Below are 12,066 nucleotides of genomic sequence, written 5' to 3'. Positions count from 1 at the left end.
GTATAAATTTTGTTGTCCCAATAAATAAATTCCAAGATAAGCAAGCCAGAAAAATTATACAATGAATCACAATCTCCCACCAATAAAGTTTCATTATATATTCGGTCTGCCACCAAAAATATTACCATTTGTATTCATAAATTTATGTTGCTACGATTGCCCTTATCGCATTTTATAAGTAAAATATTTTACATGAAAAGGCTTTATATTAAATTTTAGGTACAGTTTTACAAAGAGATAAATTCCAAAACCCTATGCTGAATTAAAAGTCTGAATACACTGTTACACCAAACATTTGAATCAGAATCACCTGGCATTCTTATTAAATATGCAAACCCCTTGGTCTCACCCCAGACCTATTCAGTCAGAACCCCTTGGGAAGGCAGGGATGCAAGAAGACATGGGCATTTGCCTTTTTAGTGAGTTCCCAAAGTTCCTTTGACAGTAATTTATTTATTTGCTTCTTGAGCAAAGGGCACTGCATGTTAATTTTGCATTTTGCCCCACAAATTATGTAGCAAGTCCCACCTAAGAGGAAGAAAACTTTGAGATCATTTTACAACTGAAAAAATTGAAATCCTTGTGGGTTGAATGGCTTGGCCATGATTTCAAAGCTAGCTATGGAAAACAAATTTCTAGACTTTGAATTGAGAGGATAGAGCCTGGAGCTCATCAAAAACCCACTTAGAGCATTAGTAGAAATACCTAACGTAGATGACTGGGTGATGGATGCAGCCAACCACCATGGCACCTGTATACTTTTGCAACAAACCTGCACATTCTGCACATGTACCCCAGAACTTAAAGTATAACAAAAAAAAAAGAACCCACTTAAAAGACTCCAAATTATTAGAAGACATGGATCTGCTCCTTAGAGTTAACTTTCCTGGGTAATCAAGACCACAGAGAAACAGTGAAGCAGCTAAGCGTGCACATTAACCAGCCCGGAGCATAGAAAACCAGAAAAAGGGCATGCTCTACCAGCCTGCCATCCAACAGGGAAATGAGTCATTGGACTTAGCCAGAACTACTGTATCTTTTTCTTTTCAGTGAAAACTTGCAAAAACAAATCTCAAGCAAGAATGAATCAAAATAAACATTTTCTTTAAAAACTTTGATGGTGAGGATGTGGTGAAATTGCAATCTTTGTGCATCATTGGTGAGAATGTAAAATGCTACAGCCACCATGGAAAACAGTTCAGAGCCTCAACATAAAATTACCATATATCCAGCATTTCCACAACTAGATATATACTACATCCAAAAGAATGAAAAACAGAGAATCAAACAGACTATTGTCTGTAGCAGTATTATTCACAATACCCAGGTAGAAACCCAACTATCAACAGATAAATGAATAAACAACATGTGATATATACATAAAATGAAGTATTATCTAGCCATGTACAAGAATGAAATCCTGATGCATGTTGCAATATGGATAACCTTGAAAGCACTATGCTAAATGAGATGGCAGACACAATATTGTATAATTTCATTCATATGAGGTACCTAAAATAGTGAAATTCATGGAGACAGAAAGTAGAATGGAGGTTACCCAGGCTGAAGTGGGGAGAAAGGGGATTTATTGTTTAATGCATACAGAATTTCAGTTGCAATAATGAAAAAGCTCTGGAGAGCAGTGATAATCACACAACATGGTAAAGGTACATATTCTCACTGAATTATATACTTAAAAATGGTTAAAATGGTAAATTTTATGCTATATGTATTTCGCTACAGTAAAAGAAATATAAGATATAAATAATTTTTTTAAAAAAAACCTTTGACCTCCTATAAAAACGTATTGTCTGGGTTCCAGATTATTTTCATTTCCTTCTCAATTTAGTATCTCAGAAGTTAAAATCAAAATTCTCCAAAAAAAAAAAAAATCCCCAATCACTATTGACACTTGAGTGCCCAAAGGAAATGGTAAATCCAACTTATATTAGAACTAATTTGAAGAATGTTATGAACAAATGAGAAATGTGAGAACATTTAACTGTCTCAGAATCACTGAATTTTAGGGTTAGAGAGAACATCAGATATCATCTTTTTCAATGTTTTCCAAAATTTCACAGACCACTCATTCACAATATGCTCCATCATAAAGGGCTTCTATGCCAAGTCATTATAAAGAGACTACGCTTTATTTTTTTAATTAATTTTTTTTAACTTACTCTGTTGCCCAGGCTAGAGTGCAGTGGCCCAGTCACAGCTCACTGCAGCCTTGACCTCCCTGGGCTCAGGTGATTCTCCTGCCTCAGCCTCCTATGGAGCTGGGAACACAGGAATACATCACTATACCTAGCTAATGGCTAATTTTTGCATATTTGGAGAGAGGGGGTTTCATCATGTTGCTCAGGCTGGTCTCAAACTCCTGGGCTCAAGCTATTTCCCCTCCTAAGCTTGAGGCTTCACTTTAAATATCATCCCTTGGTGACTACCTATAGACATCAGCACATCAGCCCTGTGCCTTTTAAATAAACCAGACCTGTTTTGCATGCCAGTACTTCTCAGATTGTAAAGTACACAATAATCACCTGGGGATCTTGCAGAAATGCAGATTCTGGTTCAGAAGGTCTGAGTGGAATCCAGGAATTTGCATTTTTAACAAGCTCCCAGGGCTGCTGCTGCTGGTCCTGGATCATATTTTGTGAGACAAGGTTAGAGAGGGCACTACAACCTGGGACAGTGCAGAAGTGAGCGTGTACAGGTAGTTATGGCCATACCAGTTATGAAAATACTGACATACTTCCATGCTGACTGATAAATAACCACCGAAGGAGAATCCAGATTCCCCAGGATCCAGAAACAAATATCGGATGCCACTTGGGAGTGATATGGTTTGGCTGTGTCCCCAACCAAATCTCACCTTGAATTGTACTAATCTCCCCCTGCCAAGGGTGGGGCCACGTGGAGATCATTGAATCATGGGGACAGTTTCCCCATACTCTCTTCATGGTAGTGCATAAGTCTCACGAGATCTGTTGATTTTATAAGTGGGAGTTTCCCTGCACAAGCCCTCCTTACTGCCACAATGTTAAGATGTGACTTTCTGCCTCCTTCACTTCTGCCATGATTATGAGGCCTGCCCAGTCATGTGGAACTGTGAGTCAATTAAACCTCTTTCCTTTATAAATTACCCAGTCTTGGGTATGTCTTTATTAGCAGCATGAGAACAGACTAATACAGGGGGACTCAGAGCCACTTTAGAGTTGCAGCCAGCATCATTCTGATTGGTCAATGACGGGCTGACCAGTTGCTTTCTGTTTAAAGCAGGTTACCCTGGAAAAGGTCTTACCAGATAGGCAGCTCCCAGTAAATCTGTCTTGGATGATTCTGTGGAAATTGTTTCAGTATCAATGCAGTACAGACCCCTGCTTATCTTTACCTCTTTTTCCCCCAAACTCATTTAATCACAGGTCCTTTTGGAGGAAACACTGATCTAATTCAACCCATTCACTGTGCTAATGAGAAAACTGGAAATCAGAAGGTTGGGATGATTCACCTAAGTCAGATAGCTAGAGAAAAGCCAACACAGGCCCAGAAATCAGTTCTTCTCACTCTCACAGTCATTCCCAATTGAGTTTTTCTAATATATAACGTGATTTAGTTCAGGTATTGTAGAAGGGAGATAATCTATAAAGCTTATATTGTGAACTGGTTAAACTACCTGAATTAGCATTACTTTAAAAAAGAATCTCTATTTCTTTAACTCCAAACTCTCAGCTTCAAAATATACTTTTATCAGGGTTATAGAAGTAGTATATGAAAATTCTACTGTATCTAAAATCTTTAGATCGTGCTCTCCCAAACCCCTCACCAGAGATGCAGAAGTGAGCTAAAATGACTTGCTTAATGTCACCAGCACAATGGCTATTTAGTGGCAAATCCAAGACTACTACCCAGATCGCTTTACTCTCATTGTGAAACTTATTTCTGCAAACTGCAACTGTATTCACTTTAGTTTTCTAAAGGAAATATCTGTTTGAATGACTGTTTAGCACAACCCAACCTGCTGTGTAACCAGGTCACTGAATACAAGTTTGCTTTTCTTAAGAACAAGGTGTGAACAACCACCATCTGAGCAATGAATGAGACCTACCATGGTGTACTATAGGCTTGAGGAAACTGCCCTCTGCTGGGATGCGGTGATGCTGCCTTTCACCATACCTTTAAAAGAAGGACTGAACTATTAAATATTCCCTGAGGTTCAATGAGGAATAAAGGAGGTATGAAGAAATATTGGTACATGGAAGCAAAATGTTTTGCCATATGCCTTCTTAGAAAATTATTTTCCAGCTGTAGTCAAATTCCCTTTAACAACTGCATCTGCATTTGTAACCCCTACTCAGCATCCAGGCTGCTCCAGGATGGCCTTGGGGGATATCTGTTCCAGGGCTAGAGGCTCTCTTATGAGAAATCCGGAAGTTGTATTCCCTGACTCTCACCCACCTCAAACCAAAAGGACACAGTGGTTACCATTTTGTGTTACCAGATAAGGTTACAGAAGGGATCAGAGAGGTGTCTGTGATTCAGTTCAAGGCCAAGGTAATTGCTACAACTTCGGCACTGAAGCGTTTTACAAAGGAAATAGCACCATCAGGTTGCAACGCTGGTTTTCCTGTTCAGTCCTAAAAAGGAACTGCCCTCAATAAATCATCTTCCTAATGGAAATGACAGAATTATTCTCCCAGGAGGACAATGCAAACCACACATCCCTCTTAATAGGAAGGAAATGCAGAGCCACAGCTGCCTGGGAGGATCTAAGGCTTCCAAGGGATTAGTTTCCCCGTTCTCCCTCTGAGGTCACTTTCAGCAAATTTTCTAAGTCATTGTTTACATGTAAACATAGACCCCCATCTCCCCATATGTGCTGTCTGTTTCATTTTTTCTAAAAACGATCTCTTTGGTTAACGTAAGGGAGAAAAAATCATTGTATATCTAAAACAAAAGGCAAAGTTGTAAATCCGTGTGTGATATGTTTTTGTTAATAATGCCAATAAAATTAAATGCAAAAAAATTGAGTGGTAGCTTTTGGAGAAGACTGTGTGATTATCTCTCCTTCTGTGTTTGTCTTATTTTTAAATTTTCTGTATTTTTATAATTGGATCATAAAATTATTATTTAAAATCATTTATTCGATCATATGTAATCTACCATAAGGGTTTCATGCATACCAATATCACTCACAACTTTTTGAAGTGGAGCAGAAATATATGGATCATATAATGGGATTTTAAACCCAGAACTAATAATTCACTTTCATATTCTCCTTCAATTACATTGCTTTTATTAAGAATTAGTAATAAACTTTGCATATGGCCTTTGGCAAAGAAACTTCAATTCACTCCTTTAAACATGAATTTGTTAGAACTTCAGGGTTTTTTTCCAATCAAAACTTTAGGAAATGCCACTCCCAAACCAACTGAGCAGCCAGGCTTTGGGTTTCTGAGAAATTCTTGCCCAGGTCACCAGAGAATGAAAGGTCAACTTTGAGGAAGTTTCTGGAACAAGAAAGAATATCAATGAAATTGGCTGGAATTTTTTGAGTGGTGAAAAAAATATATTCCTTGACTATGAAATAAGCTATATGTGAGTAAGGTCACAGTTTTATCAAGTTCATCCTGGGCATTTGGTCAGATCCTTTGAAATTTTTCCCATGATTAACATTCTCTTTTGTTGCATTTTTGGCATGATGACTAAGAGATCTGGGGCACTGGCCCAAAAATCACAGTGTGTTTTGTTGTTGTTGTTGTTATAACAAATTAATAAATTAGAGGAAATAGGTGTTCTTTTATTTAAAAAATTCACAGTGAATAGCCCACTTTGGGGAGAAAAAAAAAATCACAATTTGTTATATGTTCTTTTTGCATTCTCAATTTTTTTTTTCTGAAAGGTGCCATGATAAATCTTATGGAGCTCTCACATAGAAGAGTTTTCTAAATACGGTTCTTAAGACCCTTTCAGGAATTCTGCAGTTTTCTTCCTCTACCATCTAAAGGTCTGCATGAAGCCAAAGTTTCTTTATATGTTTCAACCACAATAACATGTTGTAATAGATTGAATACAGAGGCAGCTAAGAGAATTAGTCTTCTATTAAGCCAGATATAAAGATTTTCAAAAATGTAAAACAATGACATTTTCTCACTTTCCTTGTTTCGAAAAATATTGTTACTTTTCACAGAAATATGTCATTTATGGAAAGAAGTTTGGTATTTTTCATTAACTGCTTCTGTTCACTACTATTATTTGTAATGCATTAGTAAGTAAATTGTTTTTATTTTCTCAATTTTAATTTCAAATACAGTCAATTTCAATAGAAAGAACCTGAACAGAAACTCTTTGGGATCCTCAAACTTCTAACAATGTGAGCAAGTCCTAAGATGAAAAAGCTTGAGAACTTCTAAAACAGAGAATTCCGTTCCTTCTTCACGTTCAGGTACACTTCTCTGGCAGGGAATAGAGCCTGTCCTATATCTCTGCACAACTCTCAAAGATACTTCTTTGAATGTTTGAGATTTTAAACAGGCTGATAGTGTTGACCACCCTGCTCTCAAACAATGTGTAAGGGTATTTACGATCTGTTGCCCCGGTATACATCATAAATAAAATGGAGCTAGTGAAAACTTTTTATCTGGGGTAAACAATGGATGCTGAATTAAAGAAGACAGCACCATTGTCCTCAGGCAAAAAAGGCAAATAAAAACAACCACACGCATCCCATCATGCAGAAATTTAAACACGATGTATGAGTATATTTCTATATCTTATTTGATGAATTTGTGGTCTATTCTGTACAGGCATTCTAATTTATACAAAATATAAGCCAGTTCAGCCCCCTAAGCAGCTCAATACATGCATAATTTGTATCACATGCTGTACAACCAAAACTCTTCATTTCTATTAATCTCCTACCACAGTGGCTTCATTTATGTTGTTATTCTTGCCTTTAAAAATGCCCCTTATTCTTTCCCTTACTTTCATAGATCAAGCTAAGTTGTACCTTCCCCTACCAAGATTTCCTTGATAAAATTCCATGAAATAAACTGATGGCAAAAATGGCCCTAATTCTCTCCATCTCCCTGTATCCATGCCCTTTCCATGTGGCTTTCACATTTCCCTCACTGAAAAGTAAAGTCTGCTTTCCTGTCCTTTGAAACTTAGCCTACCTTGTGATTCACTTTGCACAGTAAAATGTAATGGAAATAACAGTATACCAGTTTAAAGCCTGGACCTCTCTCCCTTACCCCTCTGTCTTCTTTACAAGAACAAAATCACAAGCACAGCTGGAGGATGAGAGACCATATGGAGCAGAGCCTTGTCATCCAGGTTGAGGCCATTCTAGATCATCAAACTCCAGCTGGCCCACCATTTGACTGAAGATGCATGAATCAGCCCAACCAAGAGTAGATATTTCTAGCCTAGATGAAAAGAACCATCTAGCCAAACTATAAGCTTGTGAGCAATAATAATTGTTTTCAACCACTAAGTTTTCAAGTGGTTTGCTATGCAGCATTATTTTAGCAATAGATAACTAATTTGCAAATCCTCTCATTTCCCCCAGAGAATTTACCATATATTTGCAATGAGTCCTGCACATTTTTCCTTTACTATGTATTGTCTTAAGTTGTGAACTGATGTGTCTAAACGACTTGAGAGAATATAGTATACCTTAGCTTTTACTTTTTTGGCTCAATAGATATTTAATTGGTACATGCACTAGTTGGGAAATTTAAATTTCTAGACATAGAAGGATTCTTTAAAATTGCTAATTTCTTGGGGAAAGTTTTCATTTAGCAATAATCGCACCTCGGATAAACCTCATTGGCTACGATACTGCCACTGCGCCAAGCTACAATTGCTAATTTCTTATCTGACATACATTTTTCCCCCTGAAATTAAAATTTTAAAGAAATTTACCTTTTAAGGAACAAGTTTATCTTTCTTTTGCTTATTTTTCCTCCAAGACTCAATCTCAATAAGTCCCAAAACTCAATGAGTATGCAGAATTTATAACCACACAACTACAGCTTAATCTTTCAGAAGAAAGTACTTTCAACTTAATGGCTTTCACATTTCTATCACTGAAATTCTAGAGCTCTGTAATCTACTGTCTCCATCATTTTTGCTATTAATATTATTTTGGAAACTTCAAAAAGAAAGTGAGTCACTTTGCCTTAAAGGAGATTGGCTCCTTCTCCAGGGTGTCCTCACAATGCTACCTCTCAAGAACACTCTGTTCAATCCCTGAAAATTTGTGCCATGAGCAGTCCATGACAAAGATGCAAATATTGTCCTCCAGAACCTCACATTCCTCTTTTGTCTTCCTTTACTCTTTTCTTTCTGGTCACTTCTCTCATGAACATCCTAAAAAATTCAGTGCTTCTTCTGAATAACATAAGTCCCACAATGTAAAAACCATCCTCCCTTCAAAATGTTCCATGACCCAAAGGTTATTTGCCTTCTTCTCTGAGTTTTTACCAAAATCATGATGCTTACCAAAGTGTCATTTATCTCACCTTGGTATCTGGTAGAAGAATTTTATTTAAAAAATTCGTGTGAATAAGTGGTAGCTTAATAAACTAACTAGAACAATCATTTGCATAAAGAGTATGATTGTTAATAAAATTATACCAGTGGTAATAAAACTATCTGTGACAGGATCTGCTATCCTCTCACAAAATATCATGTTCTACTCTTCTTCCTGGGCTCATTATTTCTCACCTAGGGTTACTCAGAAATTGCATGTTGAAGACTTTCCATTTACCAGGTTTACTGAATTACTGTGTGGAAAGAGACTGCTTTTCTAACTTGTTAACTGTTATGTGAACAACACAGAAACTTTAATTTTGCTTAAATTATAAAAATATTAGGGTTTATAGAAACTAGAGTTACCCTAAATAATTCACTATACTTTATTCAGTATGATTTATCCTTTTAAGGGAACTTTGTATTCATTTATTCACAAGCAACGTTCACCAAAATGTCTCTATAAAAGGCCAGATAGTAAATATTTTAGGCTTTGTAAGTCATATAGTCTCTGTTGCCACCACTCAACTCTATTGTAATATGAAGCAAGCCATAAATGGCACATACAACAAATGGGCATGCCTATGTTTCAAAAAAACTTTATTTACGAAAAGAAGATGGAGGCAGGCTGGATTTGTCCCATAGGTATATTTTGCTAACTCCTTGGATAGATGGAAGGTAAGTAAAACTAGAACCATACCTTTGTGATATTGGCTGGGGTCACTCCCACAACTGCATTCAACAGAGTATTTGGTGGTGTCTGAAATTTTAAGACAGTTTTATTCTTATATCTGGAGCTTTATCCATTGTGACAGAAACATCTGAGGGCTCTCTGAGCTCAAACTTCTTCACATGGAACTAGAACCCAAAAGTAAACCATGGGACCTGCAAACCTGAAAACCGTAAAATACGTAGAAAATTTAAATAGGGCAACACCTCTTTGGCCCCAGTGATGAATGTATTGGTATAGAAGCCAAGAGTTTATGCTCTATCTCATCCATGAAGAAGGACTTGAGGTCACCTGCAAGAAGGGTAAGAACATGAACTCCCATATGGCACAAAAGACTTCCCCAGATACTGTGCTCAGAGACTTGACCAAATATTAGCTTGACTTCCACCTGTTATAGGTGGAAGCCATGTCCCTAACAGTGACCCCAGACTTGTACTGAATCTTCATTCAAGAATGTACAGTACTTCCAAACCATAAAATAATACATTGTCCTAACCCATCTTGCCAAACCATTTGCAGTAATTTTCCACCTACCCTTCTGTAGTTTTTTTCACTTCCACGTGGCCCCCTAGTCCATTTCTGTTTCCCTTTTTTATTTCCCCATAAGTCCTTTGTTGTTCCCTATTTGTTTGCCCCTTAAAAACCTCAGTTATCTCTGTCTTAGTTAGGGTTGAGGAGAATTGGCAGCCTTGTTTGCAGATCCTACTATAACAACTCACATCCTGTTCACAAGTATTATTGAGTAGTCATAGGAAAATTCTACATTCAAATTGAACCTAAGTTGCTCTGTCTATACTGAAATCTCTCTTACTTACTGAAATAAGTCTAATTAAATTGTCTTGCCACCTTTAACAAGAGTCCAGCACTGCTTTTCTTTGACAAGTGTATAGAGAAATAATTAGAAGAAACTGGGGAAAGGCTCCATTATTTCCAACAAATACATCAGCCACACTTTATTTCCCCTCCTCTAATGGGGGTATCTGAAAGTAGAATCATGTTTAGATTTGGTAATTATATTAATTACCTATCGCTATATAAAAGAAACCCCAAAACTTAGTGGCTGAAAGTAACAATGATTTTTTAAATGATTATCTAGGTTTGCTGTACTCATCCACATGGTTTGTTTTCTCTTCCTGATATTGGCTACATGATATTGACTCCTAAAGTTACATTCAGCAGGATGCTTGATCAGGGATTAGCTACTAAGACTGATTTGTGCTCATATCTAGTGACTCACTCAGTGTGACTAAAATGTCTGGGGAGTCAATGGAGCTCGAGCTTCTTTACATGGTACTGGGCTCCATGAGTTCAACAATGGAAGCTTCAAGGGTTCTTAAAATCTACGTCTGGAATCACATGTTTTTACTTTCTGTATATTCTACTAGTCAAATCAAGACATAGGGTCGCCCCAGATTCAGTAGGAAGAAAGTGGACTCTCCCTCTTGAGAATGAAGTGGCATAGAACTGCAGACCTGGGGAGAATTGGCAGCCATGTTTGCAGATCCCACTACAACAATTCACATCCTGTTCACAAGTGTTTTTTGAGTGGTAATAGGAGAATGCTACATTCAAATTGAACAGGAAAATTGGATTGAACCTAAGTTGGGAGTTTGTGAGGAGGCTCCAACAGAGAACAGAAAAGAGCAAGACTGCTGTGGGCAACCTTGGAATAGTTCACATGCAAGAACATGGGATGGGTATAAGATGGGTAACGAAGGCTGTGAAATGAAGGAAGAGCTGATAGACCTGTATTTATCCATTTGATGAGACAAAGCATCTCTTAAATGCAGAGTGCAGAAATAAGGTGATGGTTTCCTTTCCTTATCCTCTTTAATTACGTCACTGGACCCTGGTCTTAATATAAGGAATTGACAGTTTCCAGTAGAATTATTTTGTTCTGCAAGCTTCTAATTGAAAAAAAAAATTTCAAAAGATAAAGTTCAGCACCTGCTTTTCAAATAAGCAACTACACAAACTGTAATGACCATTACAGATGTTTGTTATACCTACAGCATCTGCATTTCAAAATAATAAGGAAAATAAAATTCTAGCTTTTAGCAATTTTTGTTTCATTGAGTCAGAAAATTCAATATTTTATATAAGCAAATCAATTCATCATATTTTATATACATCGTGCAAGGACAAGGTAGTAAGCAAGAGTCTTTCCCACTGTTAAATAACAAATTACCACAAACTTAGCAACTCAAAACAATACAAATTTATTATCTTATGCAGATAAAAAGAATCAAACCCTTGGTAAAATATTTGAAGAGATTTATTCTGAGCCAAATATGAGTGACTATGGCCCATGACACAGCCCTCAGGAGGTCCTAAGAACATGTGCCATGGTAGTCAGGGTACAGCTTGGTTTTATACATTTTAGGGAGTCATGAGACATCAATCGAATACATTTAAGAAATACATTTGTTTGGTTCAGAAAGCCAGGACAACTCAAAGCAGGGGCTCCCAGGCTATAGGTAAATTTAAATATTTTCTGGTTGACAATTGGTTGAGTTTATCTGAAGACCTGGGATTAATGGAAAGGAATGTTCAGGGTAAGATAAGGGATTGTGGAGACCAAGTTTTATTGTGCAGAGGAACCTCTCGGATGGCAGACCTCCAAGAGAAAGCAGATTGTAACATGTTTCCTATCAGACCTAAAAGGGTGTCTGGCCCTTAGTTGATTATCACTTGGATCTGCAAAGAAAAAAGGAAAACAAAGGCGGAAGGAGATTTTTTTATAGAATGTGGATTTTTTCCCATAAGAGACTTTGCAGGGCAATGTTTCAAGATATAGAAAG

General features: G+C 37.1%; 1 long non-coding RNA gene and 1 other non-coding gene across 3 annotated transcripts in view; both read right to left on the bottom strand.

The window, feature by feature from the left end:
• The window catches only part of LOC141582042 (uncharacterized), a 628,742-nt gene that overhangs the window by 319,038 nt on the left and 297,638 nt on the right, over window positions 1–12,066 (bottom strand). The window lies entirely within an intron of this gene.
• LOC120368493 (U4 spliceosomal RNA) lies at window positions 7,716–7,860 on the bottom strand. Its single transcript, XR_005582604.1, has one exon. It is a non-coding gene; the product is annotated as a U4 spliceosomal RNA (small nuclear RNA).

This window comes from Saimiri boliviensis, chromosome 18 (assembly GCF_048565385.1).
Source record: "Saimiri boliviensis isolate mSaiBol1 chromosome 18, mSaiBol1.pri, whole genome shotgun sequence".
Lineage (NCBI taxonomy): Eukaryota > Metazoa > Chordata > Mammalia > Primates > Cebidae > Saimiri > Saimiri boliviensis.
Note: the sequence above shows the minus strand (reverse complement) of the source record. Positions and strands in the feature narration are given on the sequence as shown.